At 42.6% G+C, this 16,798-nt stretch overlaps 1 long non-coding RNA gene across 1 annotated transcript in view; it reads right to left on the bottom strand.

The window, feature by feature from the left end:
- Window positions 1-1,147: 1,147 nt before the first annotated feature.
- The window catches only part of LOC140916887 (uncharacterized), a 92,195-nt gene continuing 76,544 nt past the window's right edge, over window positions 1,148-16,798 (bottom strand). The window contains exons 2-3 of the long non-coding RNA XR_012160680.1: window positions 2,429-2,990; window positions 1,148-1,688 (exon numbers count right to left, since the gene is read on the bottom strand). This is a non-coding gene — a long non-coding RNA (uncharacterized lncRNA). The remainder of the gene's footprint in view (window positions 1,689-2,428; window positions 2,991-16,798) is intronic.

The raw sequence follows: 16,798 nt of genomic DNA, 5'->3' as shown, positions 1-16,798 counted from the left end.
AGGGAGGGAGAGGAGTTATTTAAGTTAAGCATCAATGTGGACACAAGAACAGATGGATATAAACTGGTCATCAACAAGTTTAGGCTTGAAATTAAGTGCAGGTTTCTAACCATTTAGAGGAGTGAAGTTCTGGAACAGCCTTTCAAGGGGAGCACCGGGGGCAAAATACCTAACTGGCTTCAAGACTGAGCTTGATAAATTTGTGGAAGGGGTGATATGATGAGACTGCCTACAATGGTATATGGCTGATCTGAGACTGTTAGCAGCAAATATCTCCAAGGACGGATGATGGGTCACTAGATGGTGGGGGGGGGAGGTGGGGGGAAGGAGCTGTCAGTTACTTTTACAGAGAATTCTTTCCCAGGTGTCTGGCTGATGAGTCTTGCCTCACTCTGCAGCAGCCTGCCAGTCAAGCTGTGGAAGAACTGAGCAGCTTAGGAGTTTAGAAGCCCCTGGGAATTGGGGATCCCAGGGCTTCCCGGCTCTCTGCTCCTCATTAGCCTACCAGGCAAGCTACCAAGAGCTGCTGAGGAGCCAGGTATGTAAACAGGCAGGGAACCACACAGGTATTGAAATTTGCCCACGGTCCATTGCAATTTTGTCTACATTGAACAATCTCTGATAAATGTTTAACTTTCAATGAATCAGCATTCTCATCTGGAAAACTTCCAACCAGCTCTGTGCCTTGTTAACAGATGTGGGAATGAAAACTGTGAGGTGAGTGACATGTCAAACCGACAGCACAACTCATTGTGATTAAGGGTGCGAGAATCTGGCCCAATGGGACTTGTCCCAGTGTACAGGACTACTTGATATGAGAAAGAAAGGTAGAATCAAGCTCTGATTTATCTTGGAGTGGGGATTGGGGAGTTTGGTCTAGTGGATGAAGTGTGGACCTGGAGGTAGTCTCAGTCTCCCAATGAAACAGCTTCAATTTTCTATACCAACTTGTGTGTTCAGGTGTTGCATTCATCCACTGTCACACAAATGCAAAGAGTGAGGGGGAAGGTGTTGACAATGGCAGTTACACAACCCACTTTGGAAATGTAGGGTGGGGTGAAATAATGAATCAAAGTTTAAACGTGATATGGTGAACAATGTTTTTTTTTCATATTTATTACACATGTAGGTACTGTCTTACTATCAGATACAAATGAAACAAATGTTTGAGACAATTGAAGATGTTACATCTCAATCAGATTTGTGTTGTCCTGAGAAGCTGCCACTAGTATGGGTTAAATGGTGAAAACTGCCTGGAGAATTAAAGCTGGCTACTAAATGTTTGTGTTTGCAGCACTCTAGGATCTCCACATTTCCAGTAATTTTGTGCAATAGACTATGCTCATTCAGGCAATACTATGTATTTGTATTTGCTGATATATTAAAATGTGCTCTAAAACTTGCATGGCTGGCTGCAAAGGGCTTGAAAAATCAATGCTGAGAGGCATCTGGTCTCAAATAAGTTGCAAAACAAGGTTGTAACTTGTAACTCAATCATCACTGGAAAAGCACTGATTTCAGCAAGTCCTAGATTCAACGGAGAATCTTCTTGCTTTTTGAAATTAAAATATTCTGGTAGGGCAGAGATTCCCCAAATTAGTCCATGACCCCATGGGTGGTGAACACTTGCTGGTAGTTTGCGAAGAACTTACTTGTCATGACCTGCTGGTTCACTTCGTTGTTTCCAGCTGAGAGAGAGAAAGAGGGAGAAGAAATGAAGAACCAAAGGGAATAGCGTGATCAACTGTTATCACAAGGGATAAAACACATATTGCACAACAGGCAGCAAAAATAGGTTCAATACTTTTGTAATATTACTTTTCCATGTTAGAAATTGCTATATGGGTGTCAGGCATCTGTGAATGGGAAGGTAGGTAGTGCATTCATAAATGGGAGGAAAGGTGATTGACAAACCATAGGCAAGATCCTGGCTTCTCTCCCAGCCCCTTTCTACCATTCAAGTGGTGCAAAGGGGTCAGGACAGCTACCCCAGTGATGTGAGGAAGAATTCCCACAGTGTAGGGGAATCCCTGGATGGAGTTATTAGCAACTAAAGTTATTTTTTTAAAAAAACATTGAGTCTGCCATATTGCTGCTAATAGCAACATGTAGAACAGTGATACTCAGACTGAGGCTCAGGAGCTGCAAGTGACTCTTTAAGGTGTCTGCTTGCCGTACATGATATTAAAACACTGTGTGATTTAAGTTATTAACCAGTCAGGATGATTTTACTATGTTGTTAACCAATTGTTGATTTTTTGGTCAGTCATTTTGGGGAAGAATAATATATAAATAGTAAATGAAACAATAAATGCACACTACTGTGACTCTTTTGGGTAATATTGATTGCTAATTTGGCTCCTGAACCACTGAAGTCTCAGTATCACTGATATAGAGCTTTTAGCCTCTCAGCCCCCATTCATTATACCTGGTGGGATCTGATCAGGGCACCAAATCTCAAGAGACTTCCCTCCTCCTTCCACAACACCAGGAACATCTCACAGGGGGCAGATTAAGGAATCTCTGATCTTCAGTACTTCTTCCCCAAAGCCACAAGCACCAGCTACAGCCAACCAGCAACTTCCCCTTTTCCGCTCACTGGAGCGATCAGCAGTTGGGAGGATCTTGCATGATGTCCTCACTTCTGACTTACTCAGCTTTCAAACTTTGTCTCAGGATTTTTCTCACTTATTCTGTTGCTGTTGGTGGTTGATGCCACGTCATCCTGCCCTGTTTCTACGACTGCAGGCCTTCAGCTGCCCAAACTCATTCACCAGCCGATATTCTGTGGCAAAGCCAGGAATAGAATCCAATTCTCCAGGGTGGTGCAGCTGCTTTAATAATCCTTTCCCTCACAGTCTCCTGCCTCAGTCATTACACACCTTCCAGCTTCTGCAACAAATGAGGTCGGGGTCCAACAAACAACAGTCCCCTTCACTGGCTGATTCCCTGAGCATCATCCATGCTGTGTGCTGAATGAGGCAGGGATCCTGTGAAAAAAATAGTACGTGAAATGTAGTTAAAGACTGTATTATAATGCATATGCGCAAGAGGGCTGAATGAAGGTTGTGTGGGCAGCTTTAAATCTGACATTTCCTAACATTTTGAATGATTGATACTGTAATTTTAGCATTCTTTTAACATAGATTTTAAAATGTAATATGTAAATAGACATGGAATTAACAAGGCATCATCATGACCACTTTGTGTATTATGACCCTTTCTATCACCGTACTCTCTCTTGCACTCTCTCTCTTTTTTTTAATTAAATCGTTTTAGATTGCAAACTCTTTGGGACAGGGAACATATCTTGGTTTTAGGTGCTACCTTAATATAAACACTAAATAATAATAGGTAGGACGTATTGTTAGATAACTTAGGCTAGAAGATATTTATAACCACTGAAGTCAATGTGAAAAGCACTGGACCTATAGTTTTAGGATAACTTTCAATATATATATAAAAATATCCAGACAAGTACAGTTGAATTGTAGCTTACCTTCCATTCTTTCTTTTATTGTGGGACAAAGTCTAGAATTCTCAGGTGAAGAGAGAGAGAGCCTGCCCTTCCCCTTTCCTGTCAAATGCAGTGTTTCATCTCTGCCAGCTTGGTGCTTACTCAAACCAGGATTCACCCCTACATCACCTTTTGTTCCGACTCTGCTTTAGATAGCATCAGCAGGCAAAGTTCATCGTCATCCCATGTAACCTTTGTGTATAATCTGATTCTTGCACTGAGATGTGCAGCTTCAGAGCTGGATATCTCTGTAATGCAAATTTTGGTTTCCTTATTAAAAATATATAGTTGTTAAATTATCTTATTATTAAAATATTATCCAAATGCCAAGGATATAAGGCCTGCTCTAAAGCCCTTTGAAGTCCATAGGAATCTTTCCACTGAGTTCAGTGAACTGTTGGATCAGACTGGTGCTTAGGATATCATAAGATATCGATTATCAGACCATTTACTAAATCTCTGAGATTCCAGTATGACAGTGTATAATAAAAGGCAAACTTTTTCCAGAGGGTGACTATATTCACATCGGTCAAAGGCAAAGTTTCCCTAGTTCAGTATATGAAGAATTATTTTTAACTTGTTGAGTAGAAGAGTGTTGTGGCTGTATAAAACACTAGAATAGTAGTCGATATTCTTTCCCTTTGAACAGACCAGTACTAAAAGTTAATAACCACCTCCATCCCAGAAGATGGAAAAAGATATGAAGCAACACATGCATCAAGCAATTCAATATGCAGAAGCTCGATTTAACTCAGAGACGTGGGAATGGTCAGGCATTGTCTGGTCTAGAATCCATGCAAACATGACATGGATGAGAAATAAAGTACTTTACATATGTCTTGATTTATTTTTTGGATTGGAGACAGTTTTTGCTAATGTAAAATTCTGTGTTGTCAGAAATTAGGCTACAGAGAACAGACCTCATCCCCCATTGTATTCCAGTGTACAGTGTTACTCCAGTGTAGCTCTATTGGCTTCAGTGGAGTTAAACCAGCATACAGCTGGAGTTGTGCAGTCTCAATGGCTTTGGGGCAGTTTTCAAGCTTGAGTGTTTACTCAGTCGATAGTGAGGTTCAGCATGTAGCTGTGCTGCACCAGGAGCGGCCCAGTGAGGGAATTATGTCTGAGTCTCCCTGTGATGGGTTGGATCACAGAAACCCCCTGGGAGCTGCCACCTGATGTGCCAAGACCACTTCTGCGCCTGCTGTCCTGCCCAGTCAGCTTAGGACTTCAGTGCCCTGCCTGGATTGAGCCAGATCCGTTGGCCTGCTGCAAACCCAGAGCCAGGTCTGAACCATGTCCTCTAACAGTTGTAGGCTTAATTGAAAGCAGCTTAAGAAGTGCTCCTGTCTTTAACAACTCCCAATGGGGTCCAAACCTTATACAAGGTAAACTCATAAATTGTTCTCCCTCTATAACACTGATAGAGAGATATGCACAGCTGTTCCCCACCTCCCAGGTATTAATACATACTCCGGGTTAATTAATAAGTAAAAAGTGATTTTATTAAATACAGAAAGTAGGATTTAAGTGGTTCCAAGTAATAGCAGACAGAACAAAGTGAATTACCAAGCAAAATAAAATAGAACAAGCAAGTCTATGTCTAATACAGTAAGAAAACTGAATACAGATAAAAACCTCACCCTCAGAGGAATTCCAGTAAGCTTCCTTTTACAGACTAGTCTTCTTCTAGTCTGGGTGCAGCAATCACTCACACCCCCTGTAGTTACTGTCCTTTGTTCCAGTTTCTTTCAGGTATCCTTGGGGGTGAAGAGGCTATCTCTTGAGCCAGCTGAAGACAAAATGGAGGGGTCTCCCAGAGGTTTAAATAGACTTTCTCTTGCGGGTGGACACCCCTCCCTCCCCCTGTGTAGAATCCAACTACAAATGGAGTTTTGGAGTCACATGGGCAAGTCATATGTCCATGCATGACTCGGTTTTTACAGGCAGCAGCCATTGCCCACATGCTATCTTGAATGTCTCCAGCAAGACTTCTTATGTGGATTGGAGCCTTCCAAGATCCATTGTTTGTTAAGTGCTTCTTGATTGGGCACTTAATTTACACATTCCTTTCTGAAGAAGCTGACCAAATGCTTTACTAAGGCTACTTAAAAATCAAGCAAGTACACAGCCAATATTTATAACTTCAAATACAAAAATGATACATGCATACAAATAGGATGAATAGATTCAGTAGATCATAAACTTTATAGAGATATGTTACATGGCATATGTACCATAAAACATATTCCAGTTATGTCATATATATATATATATATATATATATATTCATAAGCATATTTCCATAAAGCCTTATGGGGTGCACCGTCACACTCCCTTTACTCCAGGATGAAAGTAATATGATGCCATTCTATACCGGTAGCACTGAAGGTCTTCCTTTGCCCTAGCTCAGCTCCACTGGCTGGCTCATCAACGGATGGGAGTGGAGTTCTAACTTCACCCAACTGCATGGGAGGGAGAGTAGTGGCCTTGCAGGGCTGCACTTCCTCTTCTACTGTGCCCTATCTGGTGGGTAGCCCACATGGGTGAGTAAGTGGAGACCTTTATTTCCATGCATAGGCACACAGTGTAAACAGCAACCTGTTCTTTATTAAACATCACTTAAAGACAGAGTTAATTCTCTATGCAAGGAGGGATTCACTTACCTTAGAGGAATTCTCACTGTACAGGGCTCTCATTGTCTGAACATTTATTATGATAATTCCACAATGACCTATGATTCTTTAGACAATGAAGGCCTGATCTTGCTCTCACTGAAGTCAACATCCCCTCTTCCCCTCACCTCCCAAAGTAATTGCAATGGGAGCAGGCTTGGAGACTAAGAATAAGTAGTTTTCCCATTGCAAAGCCATTTGAGAAATACCGATGAGGATAAAGAAAGGTGGGGATAAAGGCCTCAAGTGAACTGTATCTGATTGACTGACGTAGCTTTTCCAGACTCTAATACTTAGGGCTAAGGCATACAGTGATATGACAGAATTTAGAAAGTTACGTGAAAGCATCTCAAACACACTTCACCGAGGAGTACATTAATATTATACGCATGGCTCCATTCAGATAATTTACACCTCTCACTGTAGTTCTGCATTAGAGATTTGCAAAGAATGTCAGAATTATGACAGGGTCTGTCTCCCATATGACAGTCAGTGTTCTCTCTTTTAAAAAAAGGGAGTGAGAGAGAGAAAGAAAAGCAAGTTGTGGCAAAACCTGAAGCATAAAAGTCACCCATGACAAGTACTCCTCTATTCTGATGATAATAAAGGTCTGATACAACAAGAAAACAGCCATTTACAAAATCCTGCTTAGAACTTTGATCTCAACTGCTTTGAACTATGAGATTGAACTGTATGGAAAGGAATCTTCTCCTAAATAAAAGCAGTGTATCTGTAGGTATCCAAAGAGAAGAGGGGGGAATTAAGTTACAGGTGAGAGAGGTTTATCTTCTATACTTTAATGGTGGAATTTTCAAAAGTGTTTGCGATACTGTTCCCACTGAAGTTAATAGAAATTTTCATGTTAGCTTCAATGGGAGCAGAGTTAGGCCAGCACTAAATGCAGAGTGAAAATTCCACCCTAGTAGTGAACATTATTGAAAATGACCTTGCTAATGTCCCTCTCTGTACTATGTCTACACTATGAAATTAGGTCAAATTTATAGAAGTTGGTTTTTTAGAAATCGTTTTTATATATTTGAGTGTGTGTGTCCCCACAGAAAATGCTCTAAGTGCATTAAGTGCATTAACTCAGCAGAGTGCTTCCACAGTACAGAGGCAAGCGTCGACTTCCGGAGCGTTGCACTGTGGGTAGCTATCCCACCATTCCCACAGTCTCCGCTGCTCATTGGAATTCTGGGTTGAGATCCCAATGCCTAATGGGGCTAAAACATTGTTGCGGGTGGTTCTGGGTACATATCGTCAGGTCCCCGTTCCCTCCCTCCCTCCGTGAAAGCAGCAGCAGACAATCATTTCACGCCTTTTTTCTTGAGTTACCTGTGCAGACGCCATACCACGGCAAGCATGGAGCCTGCTCAGGTAACCATCACCGTATGTCTCCTGGGTGCTGGCAGATGTGGTACTGCATTGCTACACAACAACAGCAACCCCTTGCCTTGTGGCAGCAGACGGTACAGTAGGACTGGTAGCCATCATCGTCATGACCGAGGTGCTCCTGGCCACATCGACCAGGAGCGCCTGGGCAGACATGAATGCAGGGACTACATTAGAAGTGACTTGACCAGGTCATTCTCTTTATTTCTGCAGTCAGTCCTATTGAACCATCTTATGGTGAGCAGGCAGGTGATACGGATTGCTAGCAGTCCTGTTGTACCATCTTCTGCCGGGCAGCCATGAGATGTGGATGGCTAGCAGTCCTATTGTACCATCTTCTGCTGGGCAGCCATGAGATGTGGATGGCTTGCAATCCTTCTGCACCGTCTGCTGCCAGCCAAAGATGTAAAAGATAGATGGAGTGGATCAAAACAAGAAGTAGACCAGATTTGTTTTGTACTAATTTGCTTCCCCCCCGCCCCATCTAGGGGACTCATTCCTCTAGGTCACACTACAGTCACTCACAGAGAAGGTGCAGCGAGGTAAATCTAGCCATGTATCAATCAGAGGCCAGACCAACCTGTTTGTTCCAATAAGAACAATTACTTAGGTGCACCATTTCTTATTGGAACCCTCCGGGAAGTCCTGCCTGAAATACTCCTTGATGTAAAGCAACCCCCTTTGTTGATTTTAATTCCCTGTAAGCCAACCCTGTAAGCCATGTCGTCAGTTGCCTCTCCCTCCGTCGGAGCAATCGTTCTGCGCCTTTTTTCTGTGCAGACGCCATACCATGGCAAGCTTGGAGGCCGCTCAGCTCACTTTGGCAATTAGGAGCACATTAAACACCACAAGCATTATCCAGCAGTATATGCAGCACCAGAACCTGGCAGAGCGATACCGGGCGAGGAGGCGATGTCAGCGCGGTCACGTGAGTGATCAGGACATGGACACAGATTTCTCTGAAAGCATGGGCCCTGCCAATGCATGCATCATGGTGCTAATGGGGCAGGTCCATGCTGTGGAACGCTGATTCTGGGCTCAGGAAACAAGCACAGACCGGTGGGACCGCATAGTGTTGCAGGTCTGGGACGATTCCCAGTGGCTGTGAAACTTTCGCATGCGTAAGGGCACTTTCATGGAATTTTGTGACTTGCTTTCCCCTTCCCTGAAGCGCATGAATACCAAGATGAGAGCAGCCCTCACAGTTGAGAAGCGAGTGGTGATAGCCCTGTGGAAGCTTGCAACGCCAGACAGCTGCCGGTCAGTTGGGAATCAATTTGGAGTGGGCAAATCTACTGTGGGGGCTGCTGTGATGCAAGTAGCCCACGCAATCAAAGATCTGCTGATATCAAGGGTAGTGACCCTGGGAAATGTGCAGGTCATAGTGGATGGCTTTGCTGCAATGGGATTCCCTAACTGTGGTGGGAACCCATATCCCTATCTTGGCACCGAAGCACCAAGCCGTCGAGTACATAAACCGCAAGGGGTACTTTTCAATAGTGCTGCAAGCTCTGGTGGATCACAAGGGACATTTCACCAACATCAGCGTGGGATGGCCGGGAAAGGTACATGATGCTCACATCTTCAGAAACTCTGGTCTGTTTCAAAAGCTGCAGGAAGGGACTTTATTCCCAGACCAGAAAATAACTGTTGGGGATGTTGAAATGCCTATAGTTATCCTGGGGGACCCAGCCTACCCCTTAATGCCATGGCTTACGAAGCCGTACACAGGCAGCCTGGACAGTAGTCAGGAGCTGTTCAACTACAGGCTGAGCAAGTGCAGAATGGTGGTAGAATGTGCATTTGGACGTTTAAAAGCACGCTGGCGCAGTTTACTGACTTGCTTAGACCTCAGCAAAACCAATATTCCCACTGTTATTACTGTTTGCTGTGTGCTCCACAATATCTGTGAGAGTAAGGGGGAGACATTTCTGGCGGGGTGGGAGGTTGAGGCAAATCACCTGGCTGCTGGTTACGCGCAGCCAGATACCAGGGCAGTTAGAAGAGCACAGGAGGGTGTGGTACGCATCAGAGAAGCTTTGAAAACCAGTTTCATAACTGGACAGGCTACGGTGTGAAAGTTCTGTTTGTTTTTCCTTGATGAAACCCCCCGCCCCTTGGTTCACTCTACTTCCCTGTAAGCTAACCACCCTCCGCTCCTCCCTTCGCTCACCGCTTGCAGTGGTAATAAAGTCATTGTTGCTTCACATTCATGCATTCTTTATTCATTCATCACACAAATAGGGGGATGACTACCAAGATAGCCCTCAATCCTCAACCCTCCCTCCTTCCCCCTCCCCATGGCTAACAGCGGGGAACACTTCTGTTCAGCCACAGGCAAACAGCCCAGCAGGAACGGGCAGGAACGGTCACCTCTGTGTGTCCCCTGAAGAAAAGCACCCTATTTCAACCAGGTGACCATGAATGATATCTCACTCTTCTGAGGATAACACAGAGAGATAAAGAACGGATGTTGTTTGAACACCAGCAAACATATACTGCAATGCTTTGTTGTACAATGATTCCCAAGTACGTGCTACTGGCCTGGAGTGATAAAGTGTCCTACCATGGAGGACGCAATAAGGCTTCCCTCCCCAGAAACCTTTTGCAAAGGCTTTGGGAGTACATCCAGGATATCCGCGAATGCCAGGGCAAAGTAATCCTTTCACATGCTTGCTTTTAAACCATGTATAATATTTTAAAAGGTACACTCACCGGAGGTTCCTTCTCCACCTGCCGGGTCCAGGAGGCAGCCGAGGGTGGGTTCGGGGGGTACTGGCTTCAGGTCCAGGGTGAGAAACAGTTCCTGGCTGTTGGGAAAACTGGTTTCTCCGCTTGCTTGCTATGAGCTATCTACAACCTCATCATCATCATCTTCCTCGTCCCCAAAACCTGCTTCTGTGTTGCCTCCATCTCCATTGAAGGAGTCAAACAACACGGCTGGGGTTGTGGTGGTGGAACCCCCTAAAATGGCATGCAGCTCATCATAGAAGCGGCATGTTTGGGGCTCTGACCCGGAGTGGCCGTTCGCCTCTCTGGTTTTCTGGTAGGCTTGCCTCAGCTCCTTAAGTTTCACGCGGCACTGCTTCGGGTCCCTGTTATGGCCTCTATCCTTCATGCGCTGGGAGATTTTGATAAAGGTTTTGGCATTTCGAAAACTGGAACGGAGTTCTGATCGTACGGATTCCTCTCCCCATACAGCAATCAGACCCCGTACCTCCTGTTCAGTCCATGCTGGTGCTCTTTTGCAATTCTGGGACTCCATCATGGTCACCTCTGCTGATGAGCTCTGCATGGTCACCTGCAGCTTGCCATGCTGGCGAAACAGGAAATGAGATTCAAAAGTTCGCGGTTCTTTTCCTGTCTACCTGGCCAGTGCATCTGAGTTGATAGTGCTGTCCAGAGCGGTCACAATGGAGCTCCGGAGGCTAATACCACCGAATTGTGTCCACAGTACCCCAAATTCGACCTGGCAAGGCCGATTTAAGCGCTAATCCACTTGTCAGGGGTGGAGTAAGGAAATCGATTTTAAGAGCCCTTTAAGTCGAAAAAAGGGCTTCATCGTGTGGACGGGTGCAGGTTTACATCAATTTAGCGCTGCTAAATTCGACCTAAACTCCTAGTGTAGACCAGGGCTAAGGAGCAGAAGTGTCTCACCTTTCTGTCTTTACTTTGGCTTCTTTTCCTCAATCTGATTTATTATTGAGTCATACTTCTTTATGAAAAGGTCAGTAATTCAACAATGTATACAGTTAATTTAGCCTTTTTTTCTGCTTGCAGACTATTAGTGAGTATATTGTTTCTTCCTCAAATGTACATATGATTTGCACTGATTTAATAAATATGTTTTACGCTATGGATTGTGCATCTATTCTAAAATTAGATTAGAGCATTGTACATAGAATAACCATTAGTTTGTCAACTACTGCTCATAATTCTGAAGCTAGTGATAGATAATAAACCAAAGGTTGACAAGACCTTAAACCATCCTATGAAAAACTAAAGTGTGGCAGAGATGGTGCTTTTCCCCTAATTCAATCCTGTGGTCTAGTTCACATATAATCATCATGTCTTCTCCAAGATAGTGCTATCTTCATATCTGCCTGCTGGATCAACTGGAACTAGGTATTAAATTAAATAATAATTAAATTAATTATTAAATATTTGTATTGTGGTAGTGCCTAGAGGCTCCTGTCAAGGATCAGGGCTTCATTTGGCTAGGTAATATGCATGCACATGAACAAAAGATGGTCCCTACCCAAAGAGTTTACAAGCTAAGTAGACATGAGGTGACAGGTGGATACAGCAAATAGGTAGGGTAGCACAAGATAACAGTGAGACAGTTATGATTAATGTATAAGCTGTGGTTACAGTAAACAAGCTGCTCAGCTGTCATCAAGTGTTTTGTAGGCATCATAACTAGGCAGGTCACAACACCTTTAAAGTAACCATGTTGCACATTTAGACTATTTGTTTACTGTATGAAGTCTATACTATGAGATATGGCATAGCGAATGATAACAGGGAATCAAGAGAGATTTTACACCTGATGCTGTGTACTTTCTTCAGAAAACTCGCTGGCAGCTCCAGAGATTATTTTTACAGAGAGGTTTGGGATACAGGGTCAGAGAGTTTCATATTGTCATGTAAGAGGTTGCTTATGCCCTTCCACCTTTTGGATGAAATGGGTAGACTGCCATCATTTAAGCAGATTATCACAATTTACTTTTAAACCCTGGAATGATCACATCTGAATATGGTGCTTGCAGAAACAATGGTGTAACACACACAACACAGTGTGGCTCTTTGTCTCACTCTTGTGGGTATATTTTCGGATCTGGTCCTTTAACTTGAAGCCAGTATCAGACTCATAAACCTCCTAAACATGGTTTTGCCTTTAAAGGAGGACACAGAGCCATTCTGCGATAGTTTAGGTTATAATGGCATTGAAACACTGGTTGAATAAGTCTGTCACTATACTGAACAATATGCTTGACAAATGCAGGTTGGATCATTTGAAGTAAATACGTTCAACCATATTGGCCTCTTTTGTGTTCATGCATTGTCTATGAATAAAATATATTTTTATTGAATTTTTTTTGTTAATTATTGGGCAATTTACTTCTCAAAGCAATTCTTGGCTTGTGGGTTGTGTATGAACAGCTCATTGCAAGTGTTTGCTTTTAAATTAGAATTGTATTGGTTATTTTGGCTGTACTCATAGGTCACATGATATGCTTCTATGGCCTGATAGCGTGGTAGAGTGACTTTTAGAATCAGTTTTCAAGTGTGAAAATTTTGTGTGCAAATCCATATAGCCTCCAATATTTGCTTAAACTAATGGTTCCACAAATATTCCTTCCAATAAGCTCATACAGTAGGATTTTCTCACAGCATGAAAACCCAAAGAGCTCAAACACACAACTGAAGTCAATTTACCTGTCAATGTGAACAAATATTTCTGGGAAATATTTTGCAGTATTCCTCCAGACCTCCTCTTTCCTGACTTTTTGCTATATTCTGTTTAGCTCTTTTCAGGCTTGCAAGTTTATCATATTTATTCATTTAATGCAAATAGTTATTCATTTAAAAGTTACTGTATTTCAATATGCTCTCTCTTCCACCTCCATCTACAGACATCACCACCAAGCAACTGAAGTGGTGATCAAAGGGGAGATCCTGGCTGGTGGGCAACCAGCCAGCCTGGGGTGAGAAGCATCTAAGTTTGTAAGGGCACTGAAAGTGTTAAGATCAGCTGAGAATGCGTTTTGCTTTTTTTCCATTTGACGAAATCCAACTTGTTATGATTTGACTTATAATCACTTAAAATCTATCTTTTGTAGTTAATAAATTGGTTTGTTTTTTCTACCTGAAGCAGTGCATTTGGTTTGAAGCATGTCAGAGACTCCCCTTCAGATAACAAGCCTGATGCATATCAATTTCTTTGTTAAATTGATGAACTCATATAAGCTTGCAGCATCCAGCGGGCATAATTGGACACTGCAAGAAAGAGGTTCCTAGGGTTGTGTCTGGGACTGGAGATATTGGCTAGTGTCATTCAGTTGCACAATCCAAGCAGCTTACATGCCAGAGCCTGTGCGTGAACAGTCAGTGGTGGGGGTTCTCACAGCAGGGTAGGATTAGGCTGGCTCCCAGAGTCGAGGATTGGAGTGACCTAGCAGATGACCAGTCCAGATAACACTAGGGGAATGTCACAGTGTTAAAGTCAGAAATGGTTATAAGAGAAATAAAGTTAAAATGCTTTCTAATAGCTAAATGTAACAAGCTAGACTAGGTTCAAGGTAAAATCCTTACCATAGGTTCCAAGCATCTTGGCTGACCAAATTCTCAGGTCAGTGTCTCCCCCCCAAAAGTCAAAGGCTGGTTCCTTTGTCATCTTAGATGAAAGAGAGAGAGCAATGCCAGGGGGTGGTTTTGCCCCTCACTTTTATAGTCCAGTCACCCTATGAAATGGATTCTTCTTTGCATTGAGGGGTAATCCTCAGTTTATTCAAACAGTAAAGAAGGTGACATGGAGTCTGGTGGTAAAGGTGGCTCCATATTCTTTCTTCTTCCCTGTGTATGCTGACATGCAGATTTGCCTTGTCTCCTGCCATTTTCCCCTCTTGCTGTCTCAAGGACCTTGCTTACTGTTTGTACATAACTTGAGGAAATCACACATTCCTTTGTTCAGGATAGACCTGTTTAACAGCTTTTACCTAGTCTGGGCTGTGTGGGTTCGAACATATGCTAACAACATCATATAGCAGGAATTCATAACTTTTCACATAATGTTGCAACATACATTTCACCAAGATATTATTGACCATCAAGTTACTAGTTTTCAAATGATATCTCACAAGGCATATTTTGTACAAAGATTATTACAACAGTGTGTAGAGTGTGAATCCAGGGTGCTTACAGTTGTTACAGTTTTAACCTATCTTTCTAGAGACTCCTTTTCAGTGGTAGAGATTTGAAATTGCCAAGAGTAATGTCCTGAGAAAATGTGAAAATGCTATCTGTAATAACTTAGTCTTGATGGAATACAACACAAAAGTGCCCTCATGGTATTTTTAAGATATTAGTCCATCAGAGTATATTTTATGAAGTAAAGTGAATATCCAATCAGCATACAAAAAAGATATTTGCATAAGGATTTTTGAAAGTTTAAATTAAGGTTCACAGTTTTGTTAAAATGTATAATATTTTATCAAATAATCTATCTGATAATTAATGTAAATTCCAGGGGGAAAAACTCTCATCAGAAGGATTTTAAGTTGGGCATGTTTGTAATCAATAAACCAACAATAAAATGAATAAAATTTATAATACTGTGCTTCAAAGAATTCAATTTATACGCAAATCTAATTTAAATTCCCCAGGCTGTTATAATGTGAGATTTTATAAGCAATAGGAGGCCTCATTCTGATTTCATTTACATCAGTGTAAATCATTTGATTGCAGCAGAGCTACTTCTAACATACACTCATGTAAGTGAGGCCATAAGTAGCCTACAGACTTTAGTTGTATATGAAGGATGAGATCCTCATCTTTGTTCTATCCTCTTTATGTTAGGTAAAGGGCCAGAGTGACAATAAAGGGCCTTTAAAATCACTGGATCTGGCTCAGGGAGGATTGTTCTAGTGCAGGGACTGAAGAAGGCAGTTGCAGGCTGTCTTCCAAGGAGCCCCGTGCCAGCCCTGGTATAGGGGACATGCCAGAGGCAGGGCTGGGAGTAGAAGGGGCATGTCCGGGGCTTGGCTTTAGCATTACAGAGATCGTGAACAGCACTGTGGCCCATAGGGAGCCAGGGACAGACTGCCTTAGCTTAGACGGGCCCTCGGTGCTGTCTGTCTTGCACCAGGAACTGTGGAGAAAATCTAGAATTGAGAAGGCACAAGGGTGGCTTTAAGCTACTATATTGTCCCTCCCCCTGCAAGTTCAATGCTGTGCCACTCAAAGGTGCAGAACAGTCTCTCATCCCGAGTGTTGAGATTGGGTTTATTCAGCCAAAGAAAAGATGGCAAGGAACTTCATAAAATAACATTTCTCTAATCACAGTTCTTATTGTCCTCCTTAACTTATTGTCCTTTCTTCTTGAAAGAAATTATATATGCACCATTAATTCTCTCAACTGTCTTAAATTCTTTGCTTTGTTTTTAACATACTTATCAGGGCCTTTTATACTGTCTCTCTCTCTTCAGGGTATGAAACAATAGGACGCTGGATTCTATGTTCCTCCTTGGGCCAAACTACAGTATCTGAATACCTTGTATATAATAGGTAGGTATTGCAAAGTCTGCTTTTAGTTTTAACAGATAAGCTAATTCCTTAAATAAGACATACCATACACTGTAGAGTAGCAGTTCTCAAACTGTGCGTCGGGACCCTGTTTCAATGGGGTGGCTGGGGCTGGCTTCAGCCCGGGGCGGTGTGGCTCAGGTTACAGGCCCCCTGCCTGGGGCTGAAACCCTTAGGCTTCGGCTTTGAGCCCCCGACCCAGGATGGTGGGGTCAGGCTTTGTGTCACAGTGCAATGAAGTTTGAGAGCCCTTGTTATAGAGGATCCCCAGAATGAATCCAAGAATGGAATTCACTCTAGGGACTCTTATACTGACAGTGCAGCCTGGGCCATTTACAAATGACAGCAGTGCCTCAATTGTGAACTCAGCCATGGACATTCTAAAACCAGCTGCTATTATTGCTAATGGACACTTTATAACTTTAAGACTAACCTGCAGCAGAAAACAAAAACTGGGTTGTGTCCACTTTATTTTCTTTTATGTTTAAAACAGGTAAAGAAAGCTTGTAGGGTTCTTTAAAAAAAAATCTGTACACCCTATTTTTAAATAATTGTTTGCAGTTCCTCTCCAATGGTGATCTGCTGAGCTAAAATGAAAATTGTGTGGTGGTCAGAAATATCTTCTGGTGTCTACCATTTATCAGCTCTTGTCTTACAGCATTGTCTTGATATTTTCAGGGCTTTCTATTTTCATGCAGGTTATTCGTGGAATTCCAAAATAAATTTGGGGGCCCCTGAAATACTGTTAACTTGAAATGCTGGTGGTGTGCTGATATTTCTAGGAAACGTGCTGGTTTTGAAGTGTTGTCACGTCACTTTATGTGGTGTAACATCATGAAATCTGACTCTGTTCTACTGAGACCAGCTCACAGCAGGAAGTCTTCACTTTCAAAACTGAAATAAGTTTTAA

The sequence above is a fragment of the Lepidochelys kempii genome, chromosome 9 (genome assembly GCF_965140265.1).
Source record: "Lepidochelys kempii isolate rLepKem1 chromosome 9, rLepKem1.hap2, whole genome shotgun sequence".
In the NCBI taxonomy this organism is placed as follows: Eukaryota; Metazoa; Chordata; order Testudines; family Cheloniidae; genus Lepidochelys; species Lepidochelys kempii.
The sequence above is the reverse complement of the archived record's forward strand: the minus strand, read 5'-3'. Positions and strand labels throughout refer to the sequence as shown.